Consider the following 23,067-nt stretch of genomic DNA (forward strand, 5'->3'; position numbering starts at 1 on the left):
GGGTCAGAAGGCAATTGTGTTTTTAATTTTTGGAGGTAACTCCATATTGCTTTCCACAGTGGCTGCACCAGTCTGCATTCCCACCAACAGTGCACGAAAGTTCCATTTTCTCCACATCCTCACCAGCACTTATTTGTTTCTCTAATTTTTAAATACTGCTTTCCAAGTGCTCAATTACCAATTTCTTCTTCCTCTGTTTTTATTTATTTTTTCTTCTACCCTCCTATTCCAATCCAGACTATTCTCTACATATGTCAATCCTGGGGACTTTGCTTGTGTGATTCTTTAGATTTAATTCTATCCATTTCCTTGTTTGAAAGTTGGGTCTTTTCATTGGATCCTTTAAGTTCTTCACTTTTTCCCAGTCTTGTCTCCCATCTCCTTGAACTTTTTGTTCTACTGTCTGGGAAACTTTATCAACATTATTTTCCAAATCTCCTCAATTATTCTTTATGGCTATCTTATTTTTTATTTCCAAAAGCATTCCTCGTTCTCTGTTCTGTTTTTATAGTATGCTCTTCTTGTTTTAGGCTTATAATAACCATCTATTATTTCTCTGAGAATATTTCTTGAAGTATGTTCTGCTCCTTTTAGTGTTGCTATTTCCCCTAGGTATTTTAGTTTCTCTTTATCTAGTCTAATATCTGTCTTTCATGTTGAAAACTTTCCTCAAATAACCTCTGATACTTAGTTACCTGTTATACATCCTATATAATAAAAGGCTAATATGCAAATTGTCCCCTTGGGAGTTCAACCTACTGAAGTTTGACTGCTTGCTATGACATGCACTGACCACCAGGGGGCGGTGCCAAACGAAGGAAGGCCCTAGCCAGCAGCCAGAAGGAAGGCCCCAGCTGGCAGCCAAAAGGCCCTGATCGCCAGCCAGGCGTAGGGGCGCTACCCGTGCACAAATTTTGTGCACTGGGCCTCTAGTTTAAACATAAAATGCCATATGGAAGCACTATATGATTATGAAGAAGGTGCCTTAGCTGTATAATGAATGCTTGGTAGTGAACCTGTTTTTTTTTAAAAAAAAAAAATTAGAATCTCTCAAAAGTGATTTTCAGTAGGCCTTTTCTTTGGAGTCATTTGGTTTTCCAGAAAAGTATTCTCTTATTCTCCCATCTGGGAGGATTTATGCATCAATGTCTGTGTTCCAGGAGCAGGGTAGAGAAGGCTATTTCCCTCCCCATACCTCCCTGGTTAGTGTCTCTGGTTCATAGCCTCCTAGATGTATTAATTCATCTAGAAGCTGAAACCTTGGTATTCCTGCAGGCTGGAAGGTGGAGAGTAAATAGAAAAGGAATTACTTTTCTTAGGGATGTGGAAAGTAGACAAAAATTTGATATTCTAGCCACTTTCAATTATTCTCCTTGTTTTCAGCACTGAGCTTCACCACCAGCCTCCCCAGTACCTTGTACCTCCATGTCCTAAACCTTTCCAGGTTTCTGTAGGGCAAATTAGACTAAAACTAAAAAAAAAAAAGAGAGAAGACACAAAAAGCATGTTTCTCATGGAGAGTCTATGTAGACTCCAGGTTATAACTTTCTTTACTGAACACTATTCTCCATCTGCTTTCCATCTCCCAAAAAATTCTGTTGAAATATTTCATCATCTTTTTTTTCATCATAGTTTTGTTCTTTTTTATTTCTTCACTTACTTTATTGGGGCTTCAGGCGAATGAGGAAATAGAGGCATGTTCAATCAGAAGTTTTTTCCTCACTTCATTTAGTGTGAATTCAGATTCCCTTCTAAAAGATGCTTCTGCTCATTGCTCTTGCCAAGTCCTGAGTTTATCCCCAGAGTATAATACTTGAGGGATTTCAACATGAAAAAATTACCATGAAGAATTTTCCTGAATTTACATAGAGAAACTTCAATTATAATGTCCTGTAGTTTTCCTTACCAAAAAGCATGGTATTAGCCAACAAGAAAAAGCACACCATAATAGTGGTAGCCACAGTTGGCAGAGTCGTGAATTTTTAGGCAATGAACACACTGGCTCAATGAGTGGAACAATGATTCAGTTAATTTGATCAAGCTGAGTGATGGAGCTCTAGGGACATCTCCAGAGGTGGAGAATGCCATGTGTTTGCCACTGGCCCTATGAAATGTAGCTCTGCTCTTCCTACTGCAGCCCTAAAAAATACAGTATAGAAATTTAATTTACCATATTCACTCTCCACCACTGGGCGTCCTCTGAACTTTTACACAATGGCCAAAGCTTTTAAATTATTTTATTAAAGTCTGAGGAAAGTCTAGTTGTAGACTATATGCTAATATAAGTTTTCATGTTAGGAAAATAGCTTAGTCCAGTTTACCAAATAAGCCTGTCCCTTTGTTCTTCATTTCACCCTGCTCTTGCTACTATATGATAGATGCAGGCAGCCATTTTCACAGTCCTTTTTTTTAATTTTTACTAAGTCCTTTAAAAAACATTGTGCAATTGTAGCCTTAGGGTTAAATCATTCTTCTAGAAACACCCTTACAACTTATGCTGACTTTTTGAGTCTTCCAAATTCTTATGCACATGCATTTCCATGTGCTGTTCTCTTTTCTAGATGTTGCATAGTGTAGTTAAATGGCCATTGAATGAAGAATAGAACATGAAGTGTGTTAGACCTAAGCTATTTTCTAAGTGTCTGTAAGTGTTAATTTCCCAGAGTTGTGTGACTCAAATAAGAACAAATAACATGAAATGATAAAGAAATCTGTATAATCCATTCCATCATTGTTAGTTGATCAAAGAACAATGATTCTGTTGAAAATGATAAGGAATGAACATTTTAATCATTGTAACAAAAAGGATATTAATGGATTAATTTGATGGATTTAACTTTTAATTAAGATATTATGGCTCCAATATACTAAAAAGTCACTTTTGAAATGGTTTTCCAGAAGGAGGATGAGGGATTCAGGTTGCATGTCTTTATTTTGTTAATAAAATGGGAGGTGAGGTCTTCAACTGAAAATAAGAGGGTAATAATAGGATAAGGCATTTAGAAGGAATGAAAAAGATTGAGAATAGTGAGTGTGAAAAGTAAGGTCCAGAATTCACTGAATTACTTTTGTTAAATGTATACAAATCATGCACATCCTTTTTAGGGAAAAAAATATATGAAAATAGTAACAGGAAATTACAACAACTCTTTATATGAGAAATAAAAATATTTTAAAGATTTAAGGAAATGGTACATCTAAGTAACTTTGATAGTATTAAAATAGCTTGATATTTTTATTAGTAACTATCTTCAGATTTATAACATACTTTAGGTACCAAAAAATAAAGATGCTAAGCATTTAATCTTATAAAGTTTTTTATGTTTTGACTCTTACAGCTTTGGAAGGAATTGTACCTCCTGGGCCTTGGAAATAGTTATAGTTCCTTGAAATTCAATTAAAATTTCTCTTGTCTCAGTATTCCAAGAATCTGAAATTATGAAAATTTAGTTCTCTAGTATTTTAGTTCTTTCGTTTGGTTATTATTTAACAAGCAGTTTTTGAGACTCTCCTGACTGTTGCATACTGCTGGAAATTGTAGGGAATAGAAATATATAACTACTAGAGGCCTGCTGCATGGATTCATGCACCGGTGGGGTCCCTCGTCCTGGCCTGAAGGGATCAGGCCAAAAATGGCTCTCCAACATCCCCCAAAGGGTCCCAGACTGTGAGAGGGGGGGTTCTTGGGGGATGCACTCCAGAATCAGCCTCCCTCCTCTCTGGTTCCGGGTGTGTCACCAGAGAACTGCAGCTGCCAAGTCACCGCAGCTCGGCAGCTCCTGTGTTGAGCGTACCCCCTGGTGGTTAGTGCACATCATAGTTACTGGTCGGAGCATCTGCCCCCTGGTGGTCATTGCACATCATAGCTACTGGTTGGACGGTGGCTTAGGCGTGTGTGTGTGTGTGTGTGTGTGTGTGTGTGTGTGTGTGTTGTTTTATGTGTTGTGCTAGTAATTTGAGGATTCTTATCTGAAACTGTACATAAATGTTTTCTTTTTTTATTTTTATTTTTTTTCATAAATGTTTTCTTAACAAGACCCAGAATCTCTTTTCAATCTCACTCTCAATGTTCACTCAGTTTTCAAATAATATCAAGTCTACTTCATAATACTTCTATGTCTTCTCTTTTTCATTTCATTACCACTACCAAGCTTACACCTAGTAATTTCCCACCTCAAACATCATAAGGGCCTCCTAACTGTTGTCTGTTTCAGTCTTACTTCTATAATTACCTTCACATTGCAATTTGGATTGCCTTCTAAAATCCAAATTTGATGTCATTCCCTGGATTAAAATCACAGACTCCATTTTCCAACAATACTGAACCACTTGAATTTTCTATCAAAGATCATATTATTCCATACATTTTACATGTTTTTTCCTCTTGCTTCAATGCTCCTCAATTCCCCTACTTTGTGTTCTATGCTTAGCTAAATTCAATCTGTCCTTCCATACTACAGGTAATACCAACAAACCCTTCCTTGAGCTATTCTATTCCTGGCCCCCTGAGTTAGAACTGTAAGAGCCTTTTGAGTGCTTCCATATCACTATGAAAACACCTTTAACATTCCATTTATCATGCTGAATTTTCAATAATAGTTGGCTTGTCTATCTCCTACACTTATTTATGAGCAACCTGAACACCACAAATGTGTCTTTGAACTCAGCATTCTCAGTAGCTCTTGTGGTAACTAATAAATAGTAGACATTCTTTAAATGCCAAACACTTTTTTTCTTGAGAACTATTCTATAGTGCTTCTCCAAGGGTTGTACTCAAATGTTATGTCTCTATTAGTGCAGTGCAAAATAAGGACTTCTATCTATAATAATAAAATCATAATATGCTAATTAGACCGGAGGTCCTTCCGCACGAAGCCGGGCTTGCGAGGGCAGCTCAGGTCCCAGATGCCTGCCGGAGGCCGTGGTGAAGCCCGGGTCCTGGGTGCCAGAGGGAAGCCGGTGCTGGCAACTGGGGGAAGGAAGGCCTCCTCTTGCACAAATTTCGTGCATCGGGTCTCTAGTATGATGATAAAAGAAGTAGCAAAATATTTTCAGTAAAAATAATCTTAGAAAATTTTGAGTTAATATATATATATATATACATTTTTAATGACTTTATTGCTCAGAAGCATATTATTTATTTATTTTTATTTTTTGAATTGGTTTTACAGAAAAGGAGGAAGGAAAGAAAGAGAGAAACATCACCTGGTTGCCTCCCCACACTGGGGATTGAACCCGAAATCTGGGTATGTGCCCTGACTGGGAATTAAACCAGAGACCCTTCAGTGCACTGGATGATGCTCCAAACAACTGAGAAACAGCAGCCAGGGAGTTAAAAATATTTAAACCAATTTCTTACTGAAGTATTTCTGACTTTTTTTTTCCCTCAAGTTAGGTTAATTTAGGTTTAATTTCCCTGCAGTAAAATTTTACCCTTTTTAAATGTATAGTTCTGTCAGCTTTGACAAATGCATGCAGTTGTGTAGCTGCCCCTATAGCCATGATAGGAAATTTTCATAACTCCACAAAGTTCCTTCTATCCCCAGCTCATGGCAAACACTGCCCTGATTTCTGTCCCTATAATTTTACTCTTTCCAAGTCATATAAACATACAGTTTGTAGCTTTTTGTGTCTGATTTCTCTCACTTAGTATAATGTTTTGAGATTCATCTTGATGTTTCATGTATTAGTAATTAATTTTTATTGCTAAATGGTATTAAATTATTACATGATTTTACCACAACTGTTTATCCTTACAGCCATTGGTAGTTTTCTTACAGTTTATGCCATTCTGGATAAAGCTTTTATGGATAATTGTAAACAAGTCTTTGTGTGGACATATATTTTTATTCCTTGTTGGGAAATGCCTAGGAGTGACATTGTTTGGTCATATGGTAATTGTTTGAAAAGACTTGTAGTCTTTTCAATGGGTTGGAAACAATTAAAACTTCATTTTACCCATTGCATTTCCTTGGCACTTATGTCAAAAATAAAAAATATATACCCTATTCTGTTTCATTCATTTATATGTTTACACTTAGGCCAATGTCACATTGATTACTATAGCTTTATAGCTTTATTACCTTGAAATCAGTAGTGTGAGTCCTCCAATTTTGTTCTTTTTCAAAATGATTTTGGCTATTATGGATTCTTTGTATTTCCATAAAATATATTTTTTAATCAGCTTGTTAATTTCTACAGAAAAGTTTGCTTGGATTTGATTGGAATTTTGTTGAATCTAGAGAAAAACTTGGTGAGAATTGACAATTTAAAAATATTAAGCTTCCAATCCATGAATTTGATATACCTCCATTTATTTAGGCATTCTTCAATTTCTTTAATCAATTTTTTATAATTTTCAGCATATAAATGTTATACATTTCAAAAAGATATATTCCTAAGTATATTATGTTTCTTATGCTGTTATAAAAATTTTAAATTTCAAATTGCAGTTGTTTGCTAGTATTTAGAAATATAATTGATTTTTACATAATGGATATTCTATTCTACAAGTTTACTACTTTCACTTATTAGTAGTGGCTTTTTTTTGTAGACTCTGTAGTGTTTTTTATGTTGATAGTCATGCTATTTGCAAATAAAGAAAGTTTTATTTCTTTATTTATTATCTGAATTAATTATACTTGTTTTCCTTGCTTCATTTCACTGAATAGAATCTCCAGAACAGTGTTGGACAGAAGGGGTGAGGGGGACATCCTTGCCTTGTTACTGATCTTGGGAAGAAAGCATTTAGTCTTTCACCATTCAAAATGTAAGTAACGTTGTGGGGTTTTTTCCTAAATTCCTTTTATCAGGTTGAAGGAGTCCCCGTCTATTCTTAGTTTGCTGAGAGGTTTCATCATGAATGGATGTGGAATTTTGTCAAATTACTTTTCTGTAGTTATTGAAAATACTACATTTGTTTTCTTTTTCAGCCTGTTATATGGTTAATTCTCATATTCCTTATAGAATATATTTTAAATCTTCAAGAGGAACAATGATAACAGATTTTGACCAAAGGGCTCTCTTTTTCATTGGACTTTTTTTTTAGATATTTTATTTTTTATTTTTTAAATATATTTTAATTGATTTCAGAGAGAGGAAGGGAGAGGGTGAGATAGAAACATCAATGATGAAAGAGAATCATTCATCACCTGCCTCGTGCACACTCCCTATTGGGGATTGAACCTTGATCTCCTGTTCATGGGTCAATGCTCAACCACTGAGCAACACCATCTAGGCTAATTGGGCATTTTTTAGAACTGATGATCTATAGAATATATGGGATGTGCTAATATGGAGAATAAATGTGTAAATTAGACATAATCCCTTTTTAAACTCAGGATTACTAATGGGAGTAACCCAGATAATGTAGATAAAGCACTTAGCTTAATGCTTAGCACATAATAAATGTTTAAGAGATATTCAAACATTAAAAGCTATTCATATATTAATTTGAACATAAATTTTATATTTATTATATGCTTACTCTTTCAATATCACTGTTAGTATATTATTTTTTTATTTTTAAGTATATTTTATTGATTTTTTACAGAGAGGAAGGAAGAGGGATTGAGAGCTAGAAACATTGATGAGAGAGAAACATCAATCAGCTGCCTCCTGCACACCCCCTACTGGAGATGTGCCCGCAACCAAGGTACATGCCCTTGACCGGAATCGAACCTGGGACCCTTCAGTCCACAGGCCGACACTCTATCCACTGAGCCAAACCGGTTAGGGCTGTTAGTATATTATTAACATGAAAATTAAAAAATGATTATTTAATATGTAACTAAGTTACTTTTGGGTTTTGTTTTTTTACCCTATGAAGGAAATGGACATATATTCTGTCAGAATTATAAAGAACAGTTTTTTTCACAGCTCAAATTTACCAGATTTCAAATTTACTCTTCAAAGAGAGGCCTGACTAAAAGGTTCCTCAACACCAACATGCTTATTATTTTAACTTCTTTCACAGGTTGGAAATAACTTTTGTGAAATTCCTTCCACATAAATAAGAAAAGGGGGAGAGCATGCCTGCTTTATGAGCTAGCTTGTTCCTGAGGAATAAGGAGACAGTTGACCTTTTCTTGTACTCACATGTCCCATCATACATGTAGGAAGGCTTCAGCTATGTGGGAAATCTTGGAGATCATTACATGAGCTTTCACCATCACTTGTACCAGAGGAAATGAAAACACATCTAGGCAGCCCTGGAAAGCAAGGATATAATTGTTGAACACACACGCATACACACCACACCACACACCACACCACACACACACACACACACACACACACACACACACACACACACAAATAAATGCAACTTTACTTTTATTTTCTTTTATAGTAGAGGCCCGATGCATGAAAATTCATGCAAGAGTAGGCCTTCCTTCCGCCGGCACCCAGGACCCGGGCTTCCCTCTTCCGGCTGCCAGAAGGCACCAGGGACCTGGGCTGGCTTCCCCCAGCCCTGGCTTCATCAGGAAGGATGTCCGGAATGACGTCCAAAATACATCCGCTCTAATTAGCATGTTATCCTTTTATTATTATAGAGTTTTACTTGGAGGGTCACAAATTTACTGTCTGTGCTAGTGTTATACAACCACAGATACTTTACTGATCAATCACAGACTGAGTTTTCATTAAAAATTCTCAGGAAAGGAGAAGAACCAGACAATTGCAAGTGACACACCAAATATCTCTTTCCTGTTACAAGTTTTGCTTTAAAACCAAGTAATTATGTGGGTCTGATGATTTGCTGTCCCGGGACAATAGTTCTCTGACAACTTCGAACAGCAGTTTATAATAACACTTACATATGGGTTTGATATTACATATTGTTAAAAGATTCAGCAGGTCTAGACTGCAGTTTATTTTTTAAGTGTATGGTAATGATCTGCTATATCCCAAACAGAAGGGTGTGTGTGCCTACCTCAAAGCAAGAATAATTGGGTAGTAGGAAGTACCCATATTCCCTATGTTATTTGAGGGTTGGGGTACAGAATAGGGGGCAGAAAAGATTCATTAGGCCTTCATTTGCTAGCTCTGGGAATGCATAAAGGAAAGGTATCTGGATCAATCAACATGCTCTGTACTTGGAATGATTCTGCCTCAAAGGAATCATGAAGGCCAGGAGACTAGCTTTAAAAATCAAGAAAGCTAGGTTTAAGCCCCACCAATACCACTTACCTTAAATGAATATATTAATTTTCTGATTTTTTTTTCACCTGTAAAATTCTCATCTTAATCTTAACTCATAGGTTTATGGTAAAACTATAAAAAGTGACATGCAAAATACTTTATAAACTACAAATCACTTTAATAATACTTCCTCTTACTCAAATGCAAAAACTTAGAAATTATCATTTATGGTAGTTTTTCATAACATTCAAAGAAAATAAAAGTGCCAAATTGGCTTTTGTTTTGTTTTATTTATTTGTCATGGTCTAAATGACTGCAAATCTATATCTTGAAATATGTATTGGTGTTTTCTGAGCTATGTAGCTGATGTTGTGAATCTATAGCTTCTAACATTGTTATTTTCCCCTCCTAATAAGCACATATAACCTAGACCATTGGCACATGGCCATTCTCCCCATGTCTTGAAAATAATTGTTAGTGGCTTTTGATGACTTCAGCTAATTCCTTAAGAAACCTAAGAGGGAAGAACTGAAACTTGCAAATTGAGAACTTCTCAGTTTAGAAAAGTATCTATTTTTCTCATATATTTTAGAGCATTCTTTCATCCATTTGTAGCCCCCTACACAAATCATATAACAATTGAGTTTTTCTCAGACAGAGATTAAAAGTAAATAATAACACTTCAATCTAATCACTAGGACAGTTGAGATATTCTTTTTATTTTATTTCTCATACTTAATATAAAACATCTTTCCATTTCTTTTATTTTCTGCATAATTATACCTTATTTCTTTTGGCTTCTTATTTGAACTCTGCAAGAATATCCTAAGATACATTCAGTCGTGTTAAATACATTATTTCCTATGGATATTTTAGAGAAAGAGCTTTTTGAGTTGCTTTAAGTGTTAGCTTCCAAGTGCCATTATACTCTATGCCTGATTTCATTTATAAATATAAAATTTATAATTTTGTGTTCATCTGACTTCTAAGTAAATGTTTTTAAAGTGTTGCTATGTTTTTCAAAGTACTGCTATCAGAGCATTTCTGCTGACCTCATGAAGCAATGACCCTTTTCATTGAATTAAGAACTCTTTGAGTAGGATTCTTATAAATTTACAAAATATTATCTTAAGAAGATCCTTTACCAGTCTCTTAAAACACTGCTTTTTAAGTATGTTATTATATACTGGGCATACAAAATGCTATATTTTTATTGTATAGCCATGCAGATTTTAAAATTTAATTAGTGAAATTTAATAAAATGAGAGTGCCTGGCTTCTATTAATGTATTGGATAACTCATCTAATCAGTGAGATATTCTTAGGCAAATGTTTTTGTTTGGATTATGCCTTATTAAAATGGTTAATGGTTAACAATAAGACACATGCCAAAGGCTTTATTCACATTAATAACTCTGTCTCAAGTAATTTCATTTACTTTTACTAAAAGTGGAGACTCTTCTTTCACTCTATGCAAGCTTTTAATTTTTATTTACTATTTTATAAACATCATAATCATTATTGATTTCCATATTCTTACATTTCTTTTTTTCCATTCTTTCATTTTCCACATAGAAATTCCAATATAAAGGATTCTTAACTCTTAACTTTCTCTTAATGAATACATTGGCATAAACATTGAATAATTTAATCAAAACAGCATGAAATAATATAAGAAATATTGCAGGTATTGCCCAAGCTTAGAAATTTTAAGTAAAATTCAATGTAGCCAATAAATTGCAGAATCAGTACTCAAATCCAGGCCTTTAGACTTCTAGACCTATGCTTGAATTCCCTCCCTTCTTGACCCCTCAAAAAGGAATCCTTATTCTCTAATCACATATGTAATAAACCTTAGAAATCATAAAGGCAAAAAGAAAAACCAGTGAATCAAAACATCATGGTATATATTCATTTTGATTCTCGCTGCCCAATATGATAGTCACTAGCCACATGTGGTATTAAAATTAAATTTAATTTAAAATGTAGATCCTCAGTTATACCAACCAAACTCCAAGTGCTCAACAGCCACAAGTGGCTACAATATTGGACAACACAGATATAGGACATTTCCTTCATCATGGAAAATTCACTAGTGCTCTAAACGTAGTTTTTTCATGCATGAAGAAGGGCATACCCAGAGAGAGAGTTGTATAAATTTATATTTTAAAAATAAAATAGGGTCATACTATATATAATATTTTTACTATCACTTTTCATTAAACATATATAAACATTTCCAATGTTAATATATATAATCTGCATAATCATTTTAACGCATGAATTATTTATTGTAGCTATATGCCATAATATATTTAATCAAGCTGTTCTTTTTGTAGTTTTAATTTTTTAAAATATATTTCTTATTGATTTGAGAGAGAGAGAGCAAAGGAGAGAAAGAGAGAAAAACATGATGTGAGAGAAAAACATCCATCAGTTGCCTCCTACATGTACCCTGGCCAGGAACTGAACTGGCACCCTTTCAGTGCATAGGACCACACTCAGCCAACTGAGCCACCAGCCAGTGCTCTTCTTTCTGTACTTTTAGATGATTACCATTACTTTAATGTGATATTTTGCAGTGCTACAATGAACATTCCTGTATATGCAACTTTATATTTTTTTATCTGATTATTTCCTTAGGATGAATTTCCAGAAGGGAATATTTTTAGATGAAAAAGTATGCACAATTTTAACATATTTGCTGTAAAGACCAAATTGACTTTCAGAGAAAAGTGTATCAATATACATCTTTACCAGTAGTGAGAGAACTCACCTGTTATTCCTTATCCTCACTAACATAGGTGTTTGTTTGTTTGCTTTTTAAATTCATGAGTACCTCATTTACTTTATTCTTGGTCCATCAGTCACCTCAGAAGTTTTATATTTAAGAAATTGGATACCAGCTAAATAAATTACATGGAGAAAAGAGTATGAAATAAATCTGGAAAAAGTTAAAGTGAGTTTAAAATTATATATGCATATATAATAATATATAAATCATCTGAATCATATATCTATTTATGTAAACTTACATATAATTATATAAAATATGAATGTAAAAGTATATTATATTGATATATGTATAAATCTCCACACATGTCAACATTTATACTTAGGACTAATTTTCACTTAATACTTTAATAGGCACATTATTATTTTCTGCAAAACATTATAATTATGACAAATTTGCCACTACACAGACCATTTTGAAACCACAATAATACATTCCAGGGTGTGTTATGCTGAGAAATTGCCATTCTGGAAAGTATGAAGTCACTTGGCCTTTAGGTTGGTACATCAGAATATGCTCAAGGAAAGTAATATCTAATCAAAAGTCATGTATTACAATCACTACTTAAGTATAATTTCATTAAATTTAGTTCTAATAACACCTACTTATTCCCTGGAATATTTTAAATGCTGTGTTCTCTAAATGAAGATTTTTATTAGTCATTAAATTTGTTTGTCTTGAAGTACCAAAACTTAAAAAATATATAGTAAGCTATAAAACAAACCAGAAACAAAGTTTTTTCCTAATTGTGGTAGAATCTGAGTAGCTAGATCCAGTTCCCCTGTGGAGTGACTGATGATCTCTGCCCTCTGAGCTCATACATTCTCAGATTCTGTGTTTTCTGCTCATCCTATCACATGACTATAGGCAGTATTACCTCAGTACATTACATTAGCTCAAATTAGTTTCTCAGTGATCTAATCATCATGTGAAAGCCCTGAGGGAATGGAATGCAAGACAGGTAGAGGTTGATGAGAAAATAGAGGCTGAGGGCCATTCAAGGTCAGAGCTCTAGAATAGGAGTGGAATTATTGGGTTGGACAAAAAAAAAAGAATATATTTACATTAAGCTGGATCACTTTGTTATATTTAGGTTGAAAATCATTATATTTTGTTGATATTTAGTTTGGGAAGTTTGGGAAAGAAGGTGAAATTTGGAGGAGATTTGATGCAGAAAGAAAAGTATATCTGGTAGAAAATAAGTTATGAAGAGAGAGGACATTCCAAGAGTAGAAATTAAATATGTTTACTGCTGCAACAAAGACACTTTGAAAGAAATGACTATATCTACACTAATAAAAGACAAACATGGTAATTGGCGTACGACCGCTACCCTTCCCATTGGCTAATCAGGGCAATATGCAAATTAACTGTCAGCCAAGATGGCGGCCAGCAGCCAGGCAGCTTGAAACTAACACGAGGCTTGCTTGCTTCAGTGACGGAGGACTCCAACGTTTGCCGCTGGCTGCTGCAAGCCTCTGAGCCTGCAGTTTCAAACATTGTAACAAATATAGACACTAAACAAAACCCCAGAAACCAGCTTTCAGCTAGCTGGGATCTCAGAGCTGGAGTTGATACAGAGTTTCGAGAACCGAAACAAACCAGATACCTGCTTTCAGCAGCAGAGGCCTAAGAGCTGGAGCCTCAGAGCTAAAGCTGGCCCAGAATAAAAAAGAAAAAAAAGGAGCAGTTGGGAGCTTCAGTCCCAGCCTGAAAACAGCCCTCAGCCCCTCACCCAGACTGGCCAGGCACCCCAGTGGGGACCCCCACCCTGATCCAGGACACCCTTCAGGGCAAACCAGCCGGCCCCCACCTGTGCACCAGGCCTCTATTCTATATAGTAAAAGGGTAATATGCCTCCCAGCACCGGGATCAGCAGAGCTGAGAGGCTTCCCAGCACCGGGATCAGCGTGACAGGGGGCAGTGCCCAAACCCCCTGATCGCCCTGCGGCTCTGTGTGTGACAGGGGGCAGGGCCAAAACCTCCCGATCGGCCCTGCTCTGTCCGTGACAGGTGAAGGCACCCGAACCCCCTGATCGGCCCTGCTCTTTGGGTGATAGTGGGCGGTGCTCCAACCCCCCCCCCCCCACGGGCCCTGTTCTGTGTGTGATGGGGTAGAGCCATAACCTCCCCATCGGCCCTGCACTGAGTGTGACAGTGGCGGCACTCCAACCCCCTGATCGGCCCTGCTCCTTGGGTAATAGAGGGCGGCACCCCAACCCCCTGATCCGCCCTGCTCTGTGTGTGACAGGGGGGAGCTCCTCAACCCCCTGATGGGCCCTGCTCTGTGCGTGACAGGGGGTGGCGCCACAACCTTCCCATCGACTCTGCCTTGAGTGTGACAGGGGGCGGTGCCCCAACTCCCCAATGGGCCCTACCCTGAGCGTGACTGAGGGTGGCATCGCAACCTCCCAATCCGCCCTGCTCTGTGCATGACAGGGGGCAGTGCCCCAACTCCCCAATCGGCCCTGCTCTGAGCCCAACCAGGGGCTGCACCTAGGGATTGGGCCTGCCCTCTGCCACCCTGGAGCAGGCCTAAGCCAGCAGGTTGTTATCTCCCAAGGGGTCCCAGACTGTGAGAGGGCACAGGCCGGGCTGAGGGACCCCCCCCCCCCCAGTGCACAAATTTTTGTGCACCGGGCCTCTAGTATATATATAAAAGGTAATATGCAAAATGTCCCCTTGGGAGTTCGACCGGTTGACCAGGAGTTCGATCTCTTGCTATAACATCCGCTGACCACCAGTGGGTGGCATGGTACAAAGGAAGGCCCCTGCCAGCAGCCAGTAGCCAGGGAAGGAAGGCCCCAGCTGGCAGCTGGAAGGCCCCTATCAGCTTTGATTGCCAGCCAGGCCTAGGGATCCTACCAGTGACATATTTCATGCACCAGGCCTCTAGTATTTATATAAACAATGTATGTTTCCAACTGTAACATGAAGGTGGATGAGTGATAGAAGTTTTTCATAAAGAAAGGCAAAAGATCATAATTATATTAATGAAATTTTTTAGATCACTGATATTTTAACTGCTAGGACCAAAGATGAAATTCAGCACTACCAAAATAGAGTTGTTTGAAGATTTAAATTTTAAATCTAAATCACTTTTATTGATTATTAGAAATTCCAGAGTCATCTTATGATATACAGGGTGGGGCAAAAGTAGGTTTACAGTTGTTCATACAAAATATAATACAATAATTAATAAATAATAATATAAGAACACAATGTTTCATGTACTCACAACTGAAAACCTACTTTTGTCCCACCCTGTATATCAATACCAATTTGCTAGATAAATTATAAAAGATTCTAGAAATTGTAGCTATTGATTCAAATGTATTTTTTAAAAACCTCTTGATAATAAATTATTAGTATCAATCTTATAAGGTAAAAGATATAAAATAACTTTTAGGGCACGAGTTTAGAATTTATCATTTCTTTGACTTAGTTTTATTTTATTGTCTTGCTCAACTTGTACTAATCTATTATCTATAAAGTATTATCTATAAAGCAACCCTGGAATACTAAGTAATTTTTCCATGTCCATATAATTAGTATGACTTCTAGAAGTTCCCATAAGTCAATGTGATGTACTTTGAAGTAAAGCAATCTCGCAGTAGAAAAAGTCATGGCAACATGCAATTGAGAAAATTGGAATATGGTTTTGTGTTCTTACAATAATGGTACCATAAGTATAAGATGAATACATTAACATTAGATTCAGAATGTATGGAAGGTATACTGCCCCTCCCACTGATAAATCTCTTAGAGAAATTTTTAGTTTATAGAAGTTTAACATTTGAGAATGGCATATAAATTCTCTTCCTGAGCTCTTTTAAAAAAAGATCAAGTTAACAGTGTGTCTGATAAAATTCCTTTCAGAAAATAAACTTTACCTGTGATTTAAAATCCTACAATTCCACAATTTTATTTAAATATACTTCCAAGAAGCTATCGTTATAGAAAACTTTTTTCCTTTAAAACAAATTGTCAGTAATTGAGCAAAATTTAACTCGCCCTTATGTAGTTTACTCATTGTGGATTGGCAGTAAATTTCTTCATGCCACTGAGTAATTCAAGTAGATAAAAGAACAGAAATCAAATACTTTATGTGTGTCTATGTTTAGGGAGGAAAATCAGAAAACAGATAGACTTAAAGAAAGTCTTCAGAGAGGAGATGAGGCCTAACTACAATTTTAAACAACAAATGAGAGGTTGTTAGGTAGATAGTAATAAAAACTAGTAAATATTGAGCTCTTATTATGTATTCTAAGTGGTGTGTATGTATTAATTACTTTAATCCTTAAGATTCTCTGAGGTAGGAAATATTACCTTCATTTTACAGATAAGACAACTAGACCATCTGGCTCAGACTTTCTGCTAGTACACAGACTCTAAAAGTCAATCCCAGAGAGTACGACTCTGAGGCTCTATCAGAGGCAGGAGAAACGACCTTCAGTCTCTCCCACCCTTAAGTCCACCCTGCAGAGAAGGTCAAATTAATTGAAACTCCTTACCTCTACCTCGGTTCACCCTCTCATTTACACTTTTCCACAATTCTTTATTTTCTATTTATTTTCTTATTTAAAATGTCATATATGCATAAACTGAACCTCCTTCAGACCTTTAGGGAAGCACATTTCCCTTCTCAAAACCCCCCTTTTCCCTAAAAGATTTTCTAAATCAAAAGGCTTTGTGTTTCATAACTGCTGTTGCTGAAATAGGCAGACTTCTGATTCCGTCTTTTCCTCATATTCATGCTATAGCAACCCTAATCCTCCCTCAGACAATGGAGACTTCCAGCTGAAGAGAGAGCAGGGCACAACTACAAAAGGTGGGAGAACAAAAGTGTGTTTATAGAATTCAAAATATTAAAAAATCAAGATAGTTTCAGACTGTCATTCGTGCTAAGAGGAAAAAAATCTCAGTGGGGAGGACAGCAAATGGGAAAAGAGATTTCAGGAAGGTGGTCAGGGAAAGCATAGTCTTTGTTTCTTGTCCCCCGGTTAGGATAACCAAGCACAGGGCAACAGGGGCAGGAAAAGCAGAGCCGTCCAGGAACAAGTGTAAAGGCCTGGAAAGAGCAAAGACTTTAGTTCCTCCAGGGAAGTGAAAGCAGGCCAGTTGTATTTTTAAAATACAACTCCGGAGAATATATTCTAAAGTGGACATGTGACATCCAAGTAGAAATGTAAAAGTGAAGTTTGGGTAGAGCTGTCGTGTTGAAGATGTTATGTAGAGCCCTGTAAGGGGGTAAGATTACCATGGATTCAGAGAAGAGAAGGTCCAGGGCTAAATCCTGATGTCATCCAAACTGAAGAGCTTGTGGAGAGCAGGAGGGGCTAGTGAGGTCCAGGCAAAACTTTGACTCTCTCAGGCCAGCCAACACTTTGTTGTCATGAAGCACGGAGTGTTGATGCATATAACTTTTGAGCTGTATGCTCTTCTAATCTATTATTAAATGTGACTTTGCCAATGTGAGATTTTTATTATGATGTTATGTTTTTGTCTTGCAAAAAACTGAGCAAATATGGATTAGATTGAATTAATGGTATTAGCAAATCAATTTTTGGCCAATGTATATTAGGGAATATAATTATTAAAGAGGTGGGGGTGCAGTATATATGTGCAATACCTTTTAAATGTCCAAATCTTGAAGCTGATGATTCTGACATTAATGACATCTTCTTTATCAGGCTGAAGTTAATAATAGTAACAACTATTCTTGGCATTGTATAATAATATTTTATATTTTAGGAGAATATATACCCTAAACACAACATAACCATAGCCTTTCTAGAATAATACTGTGTACTGTGTCTGGTTGTCCTATTATCCCAATTCACCCAAACTTTAATGACAATTTTTCCCTCCAGCTAAATTTTATTACTTTTAAAAAGTTTATTGTTTTAAAGTTAGACTTACTGTGGGATAAACTGTATCATAGAAAACACAAGGACACAAACAGCAAAAGCAGTTTCATTTGACGCATAAATGTCAGCATAGAAAAAGCAATGTATTTATCCTGTCTCGTTTTTTGAATTTCAGTACCAAATTAAGCTGGATAAAAGTTCCAAGTTTTCTTCAGGCAAAATTTTTTGTTTTCTTAACCAGCAGTTTTCACTTAATTCAAAATATCTCTGTGGCAAATGCCCAGATTTTATATTAACACATGTAATTTTCCAGAAGAAATGTCAAGTCCTATTGCTCGCCCTTTAATATGGATTGATTAGATGCAGTGTCAGAGTTCTATTAAGAACATCTGAAATAAAGAATGCCTAGAAAAGTGGGTGCATCAGTGGTAACATTAATATTTTGTTTCAAGAGAGGGACTGATTTTTGCTAAAGCTGCACATTTCTCTGGGCTTGAATGGACTGGATAGAATTTCAGACTGAGTGATGAAGTACAAACACTTGCATTTAGATTCTTTGTTATTTTACACATGTATACATGGCTGTCAAGGGAGTTTCTGGTTCCTTGTGATATTCATTAGCTTTGGGGGTCTCTTAAATCATCCAGCTGTAACATATAGCAATAGATGTGTACATCCAATCCCAACACCTCCAGGTCATCCTACAATTCCCATGGGCCACATTTGTCAAACTTAAACTTAGTCTGTGAGGCTTTTGGACCCAGAGTCTTGTCTTCTTCAGTGCTGAATTAACAACAATATTGTTTTTACTGTTCCTGATTACACTTTAATTTTGTGCTAGAAGATTCTTTTTCCTTTACATGTAAAATTTTCCAAGACTCGATCATATATGTAAAATAACCAATGGTATTTATCTTTTTAAGTCATAAACTAAGTACAATAACAACTCTTTTCACCTTTTATTGACCTTGAGTCTGATTGCTATATACTATGGCCACAATTTAAAGTTTAATGTATATTCATCTACAACTTAGAATTAATCATTCTTTTATCTCTTCTCTTTTTCATCAGGGTCATAGATGGAAAAGTTGGTTTCCCATTTTTTTAGACATGAAACATCAGGGCATTAAAAAAACAAAAACATGTCTGCCTATTTGTTGCACAGCCTCTCTTCCTTTTTTTCTCCCTATGAAATTTCTTATATTTACCTTATCTTCCACAAGAGTTGCTACAGTATTTTCTATGATGCTAACTTCATTATTCATTTAATATCAAGTGTTCATTGATCCTCTATGCGCCAAACACTGCCAGACTCTGGGGACAGTAACAAGAATTTTAGACAAGTTAGACCTTCTTCCTCTTGTTGTGGAGCTTGTGAACTCATGGGGGAAACAACCAGATAGTTAATTACATTCTAGGATGGTAAGTAAAACAATGGTGGAGGTATAGGTTCTAGGTGAGGTTTAGGTGAATATATGAAGGGACTTCTCCCTTAAACAACCCCTTCTTCTCCTTACTTTACTCTTTAGGAACTTTCAATAGCTCTACTACAAAACTTGCTAAGTACCCACCATTTCTCTTCTATAATAACTTTTCTTTTATGCATAATTTTACTTTCATTATACCCCAAAGTAGCATATCAGTCCTTTAAAGTCCCTGCTCCTATAAGCATACTTGGTTTTTCTGAGTACAGATTCATTAATGTAGACCACTTTTTTTTTGCACCAACTGCCAACTGAGGGACTTGATACTCTGTTATTCTTCAAATGTCTTTATGAGGGGCTGATGCTTATAATAGCTTCTGCCTCGACTCTGAGAGGCTTTTCTAAAATGCCATGAGTCACTAACATTCCAGAAGTGAGCATAAAGATCAGGCTTACCAAAGACTCACTCCATGTTCTGAACCCTTGTGTCTGATGTTCCTTGTTATTTATCATTAGTATATGTCCGTTTGTGGCCCAGTACATACATAATGTATACTCATTTATTCTCATGACTTCTTTATCTTAAAGCACTAAGGAAATGAACAGGTATTTCAGCTTTTATAATAGCCCTTCAAGGTAACAACTGATACAAGCATCAAAGATGAGAGAGAATCATTGATCGGCTACCTCCTGCATGCCTCACACTGGGAATCGAGCCAGCAATCCAGGCATGTGCCCTGACCGTAATCGAACTGTGACCTCCTGGTTTATAGGACTATGCTCAACCATTGAGCCACGCTGGCCCGGGCTCTTTTGCGCCATACCACATTCCTTCCCTCTTGTGAGCAGTCTCAGATCAGCCCAGGCCCTGAGACCACCTGAACCAAGGCTTGCAATGGGTTAGGTACCACTTTTTCTCAAAGGTTGGGATATTTAATTAGTATTTTACTTACTTGAAGTTAAAATATCCAAAATGCAACCTTGGATACTTTTATTATGGCTAAGTTACTCCTTAACTTCCACCATGGATTTTAATGAACAACTAGCCTGCCAGTTCCCCTTCTTCTGGGTGCCTCCCCTTCATTCCTACAGCCTTTCGACCACTTACCTGACTCTAACAACACTGACTAATGATTATATCAACATGCATACTAGTATGTGACACCAGACACTGTACCCCACCTTACATATTAGATTCGCAGCATACAACTGAGTCATACCTCCACCCAAGTTGAATGTTCACTGTGATTTTTTATTCTTGTCACCTTCCCTTGGGACCTGTCCTACAGCTTGTCCTAGCTTGAGCTGCATTTAACTGGTTCTTGCTCTGTTTTTCCCTGGCCTACTAATCAAAGAATAACACTGCCATTGCCAAGCTTATCAAAGTTTTTAAAAAGGAAATGTATATCTTACTTCAGACTTTATTTTGCTGCTCTTTTCTTATTTAGTTTTTTACTTTCTTGTCCACTTTCAAATGGATCCTCCCATCACATATCCGCCAAATTCATGTTTCTGAAGCTTTAGTTCCATTATATCATGCATATGACATTTGTGGAGTTTCCTATTACCTAAATGTTCCTAAGTCTGATGTGCAAAGTCCATTATAATTTGATCAGAACTCAGTAACCTGAGTCTGATGGGTATGTACCCTATTTTCTCCCACCCCAGCCCACTTCAGAACCTTTTCTCATTTTTTGCACTTACTCTTGCTTTTTCTCTCCCAGGCTTGTCTAATTTCACCCAGATTTTTAAAGTCCCAGTTTTATAACCACTGAGAAGTACACCCTCCCTCCCCGCCCCCCCCCCCCCAGCACTCTGATCAGCACACACTAATCTCTCCATTTCGAATTTATTGCCTGTGTTACTTCTTAAAACATATGGCTTCTTAAAACATGAACCAAATTATTTTCTAAGCTAAGACTTTTCAATGGCTTTCCATTGCATTTAGCTAAAAATCTAATCTCCATGCCGTTGGTTTCAAGGGCAGATATAATCAGGCCCCTTGTCCACCTCCTCTTTGTCAAGCCCTAATTGATTGGTTCTTTCATTAACAAGTGAAATGGGGATTCAAACTCCAAGAGGAAGAAGTCAGCCAAGAGGTTTTCACCAAAATTCCCTTTATTATTTTTATCCAAGTTAATATTAAGTAATAACGAAACTTTACTCACACAGTTCCTCGGACCTCAGCTGGTAAGATTTCATTATTTTAGAAATCTGGATAGTGGCAATTGCTATTCCTATCCTGCCCCTCCCCCATCTTAAAATGGAAAGATAAAATAAGATTCACTTATGGTTAAGGTCTGTGAATGTGGTTGGTGACTTCTTCCAAAGGTGGGGTGGAGTACAGCCTTACCCATTCTTTTGTAACCCACATGAATATTAGTGTTGATATCCAATTACAATGTTTCTTATTTGGGACACTGAGAGGTGGGCTTTTGTCGTTTTCTAACTTAACAAAAACACAAATCAGCAAGGCTATATGCTTCTCTTTATTTTCGGACAGAGAATGGGATATGAGAACTTTATAAAACAACACAATTTTTTCTCTTTATTAAAATTTTTATGTAAAATTCTCTTGCAATGTCATAGTTAGATCTTGTACTACTCTTACTGCTATGTTTGAAGAGCCAAGGTCAGTTTTCTAATTCCATCACTTCAATAGTAAAAAAGAGATGTAATATAGCATATTCCATGCCTCCATCTGCCAGCAGACTATACCAAGGGTCTTCTGCCTTATCTCAGGTCTCTGGCTTTTTACTATATTTACCCACACTGGCTTCCTTTCTATTACTCAAGAGGGTCAAGCTGTTTCCACCTCAGGTCTTTACATGTCTTCCCAGAACATATTTTCTTTCACTTTTGTCCTGACTGATTCTCCTCTTCTTTTAGGCGTGTCACGTTCTCAAACAGACCTGTGCTGATGGCCCAATCTAAAAGAGGTGTCCTCTTTAATTTCTGTTTTAACAACCTGACAGTTGTTTTTAAAGAACTTTTTTTTTAAATACATTTTTATTGATTTCAGAGAGGAAGGAAGAGGGAGAGATAGAAACGTCAATGATGAGAGAGTATCATTAATTGGCTGCCTCCTGCATGCCCCCTACTGGGGATCAAGCCTGCAACCTGAGCATGTGCCCTTGACCAGAATCGAACCTGGGACCTTCCAGTCTGCAGTCCAACGCTCTATCCACTGAGCCAAACCAGCCAGGGCTACCGAACTTTTAATGATTCCACTTAATTACTTATTTACTTTTCTTTAAATTTTGGAGTATAGGCTCCATAAAGGCTGATCATATCTGCTTTATTAGTTATTAGATACTGAGTGCCTAGTGCAGTGCCTGGCACAGAGTTTATAATCCTATATAATAAAAGCCTAATATGCTAAGTGTCCGGTCGTCTGTTCAACCAATCAAAGCGTAATATACTAATGATATGCTAAGGCCGCTCAACCACTTGCTATGATGTGCACTGACCACCAGGGGGCAGAAAGTCAACCGGTTGACCAGTCGCTATGATGTGCACTGACCACCAGGAGGAAGATGCTCCAACTGGTAGCTTGTTGCTGGGGTCCGGCAGATTGGTACTGAGTAAGATGGGCCAGACATGCCCTGGAGCCCTCCTGTGGTCCCTTCCTGGCTGGCCAACCTCCTGTGTTCCTCCCTGGCTCTGATCGTGCACTGGTGGGGTCCCTCAGCCTGGCCTGCGCCCTCTCGCAATCCGGGACCCCACGGGCTATGTCAGAGAGCGATTTTGGCCCAATCCCACAGGCCAGGCCAAGGGACCCCACTGGTGCACGAATTCATGCACCGGGCTTCTAAATAAATATTTGTTAAATGACT

General features: G+C 37.0%; 1 long non-coding RNA gene across 1 annotated transcript in view; it reads left to right on the plus strand.

The window, feature by feature from the left end:
* Nucleotides 1-23,067, plus strand: part of LOC132220163 (uncharacterized) — a 79,864-nt gene that overhangs the window by 19,731 nt on the left and 37,066 nt on the right. Inside the window, exon 2 of the long non-coding RNA XR_009449699.1 lies at nt 6,672-6,781. This is a non-coding gene — a long non-coding RNA (uncharacterized LOC132220163). The remainder of the gene's footprint in view (nt 1-6,671; nt 6,782-23,067) is intronic.

Source organism: Myotis daubentonii, chromosome 17, assembly GCF_963259705.1.
Source record: "Myotis daubentonii chromosome 17, mMyoDau2.1, whole genome shotgun sequence".
NCBI lineage: Eukaryota > Metazoa > Chordata > Mammalia > Chiroptera > Vespertilionidae > Myotis > Myotis daubentonii.